The following is a 2923-nucleotide window of genomic DNA, read 5'->3' on the forward strand; positions in this document are numbered from 1 at the left end:
GTCATGTCTGCCTTTTCTGTTGAGATAAGAATTGTGGAGCTAAAGCTTCTATTTAAAAATGTGTAATTCACCCCCGCCCTTCTTTTTCTTTTTATAACATACAGATGAGCTTCTTCAAACTTCCCTGTTATCACTGGAATAGAGCCACATGTAGTCCTAGGGAACATTTGCTCCACTAAAATGTTCGTCTTTGTGTTCTGAAAGTGTGATCCTTAGGATCCATGAGAATATTTTTTTTTTTTTTGAGCGATTTTCGCTATAGGGCGTGTGAGCTCGCCAGACAGACAGAGAGAGACATAGAGACAGAAAACGAGAAATCACCCCCCAGGCTGGATAGTCACGCTGCAATCCCTTCTCCTCCATTCTCCTCTCGGGATCTTGGGCACACACGCACACGCGCCCGGGGTGAGTTTTAAGCCACCAGGTCCGGGACGTGAACTGCCGTCGACTACGTGGGAGTCCAGCGACATAGCCATTACGCTAACTGCTGGTTCCCAAGAATATTTTGATAATTTCAGGTAGGATGACTAAAATTTAAAAGGGTTATGTTTATACATTTATGCAACAATAATGTTCAAATATACGGTACCCCTACTTGGTTCATTGTTCCCAAATAATTTGTCAGTTTTGTACTGAAGTTCCTTAAATAAATTTATGTCGATTTTCCTCTATCTGTCCTGTTTTTTCCTCTTACTGAGGAAACAGTTTTTTATTCTCCCAGTAAATGCATACTTCAGTTACCCCCTTATCTGTGGGACACATATTCCAAGACTTCCATTGCATGTCTGAAATTTCAGGTAATACTGAACACTATACATATTCTATTTTTTTCTATGCATACATGCCAATGATGAAAGTTTAATTTATAAATTAGTCACTATAAGATTCACAACAATAATAGTAAAATAGAACAATTATTACAATATATTGTAATAAAATATGTGAATATGGTCTCTTTTTTTGGAGAGGTTTTTGCTATAGGGCGCGTGCGCACACCAGACAGACAGAAAGAGACAGAGAGACAGAAAGTGAGAAATCACCCCCCAGGAGGGATGGCCATGCCGCAATTCCTTCTCCTCCATTCTGCTCTCGGGATCTTGGGCACACACGCGCACGTGCCTGGTGTGAGTTTTAAGCCACGCGGTCTTGAACCGCGGTTGACTACATGGGAGTCCAGCAACAGAGCCATTACGCTAACAGCGGGTCCCATGAATATGGTCTTTTTCTATCTCTGTCTCTTAAAATATGTCATTGTACTGAACTCACTCTTCTTGTGATTATGTAAGAAAATAAATGCTTACATGGTGAGAGGAAGTGAGGTGAATGACATAGGCATTGTGAGGTAGCAACAGGCTGCAATTTACCTTCCAATGGTAACCTCAGAGGAGAATCCCTTGTGTTGGGTGATGCTAGATCATAGAAACTTGAAAAGCCATGAAAATTTCCAGATTCTAATTGACCATGGGGTAACTAACTAAAACTGTGGGAATCATGAATGAAGGCACATCATGCACGTGTGTGTTAAATTTTTGTCTCAGGAATTGCATAAAGATTAGTAAAGTTTAAAGAATCTATTCATCATTAAAGAAAATGACTTTGGAAATCACAAAAGAAATATCCATAGATTACCACTTCATCATTATTTTCAACATTACACCATTTTCCTAAAATCTTTCTCTGTCAAAGCTGCTATTTCTGTTTATTTTTTTCTCTTCAGTGTCAATCTTAATTTTCATTAATGCCACTTTAGTAAAATTTTAACTATATGTTTTTTAAGCTCCATTTTCTTAATTTTGATCATGTCCTATATACCAACACAACCTAGAATTACTTGCATGTAATTTGTTTCCTAAAATATCTGCTCACTTTCTTATCTATTGTAAGCTTTTTAAGGTTACTTGTGACTTACACTTTTGTGAAAAGAGCCATGAAATATTAGGGGAAAATGTGATATTAATTCTTATCCTTGCTCCATGCCAATGGCCTAGGTTTTTTTTCTTTTTCTTTTTTTTTTATTCTAATGACAATTATTAGAGATTGGTGATTTTGGTGATTCTGCTAGCTGAGACAATTAACATTTTTGGGGGGAGAGATTTTTGCTATTGTGTGCATGCATTCTCCAGAAAGACAGAGAGAGACAGAAAGACAGAAAGTGAGAAATCACCCTCCCCACCCCAGGAGGAATGGCCATACTGAAATCCCTTCTCCTCCATTCTCCTCTCGGGATCTTGGGCATGCATGCACACACACACACAGCTCAAGTTTAAGTCACCAGGTCCGGGATTTGAATAGCGGTCAACTACATGGGAGTCCAGCGACATAGCCATGACACCAACTGCTGGTCCCTGAGACTATTTAAACATTATAACCACCCACAAAGAGGGGCCAGCAGGTGGTGGATAGTTAAAGCGGTTTTAATATAGACTTACTCCAAATCTGTCTCTTAAAATATTTTATTGTAGTGAACTCACTCTTGTGATCATGTAAGATAAATAATGCTTACACGGTGAGAGAAAGTGAAGTTCATGACATAGGCATTGTGAGGCAGCATTAGGCTGTGATTCACCTGCCAGTAGTAACCTCAGAAGAGAATCACTTGTCTTGGGTGATGGTAGATCATAGAACTTTGAAAAGCCATGAAAATTTTCTAGATCCTGATTGACCCTGGGTAACTAACTGGGCTGGATTCCACACAGCAGACCAGGCAGTTCAATTCTCATACTTGTAGCTTGAAAAACATACTGGGCACAGGTAAATCTCGTTGGGAGAAGGGCCTATGATGTGTCCACAGTCCCTGCAATGAGGCTTTCCCACTTTCCTTCTCTCTGACTCTGGTGAGCACCCAAACCCTAAACAAAAGATAAACAAATAAACAAACAAACAAATACAAAAATCTAAGGAGTTTACAAAGAAAATTTCAAAA

The sequence above is a fragment of the Tupaia chinensis genome, unplaced genomic scaffold, assembly GCF_000334495.1.
Source record: "Tupaia chinensis unplaced genomic scaffold, TupChi_1.0 Scaffold144295_1, whole genome shotgun sequence".
NCBI classification, from domain to species: domain Eukaryota; kingdom Metazoa; phylum Chordata; class Mammalia; order Scandentia; family Tupaiidae; genus Tupaia; species Tupaia belangeri.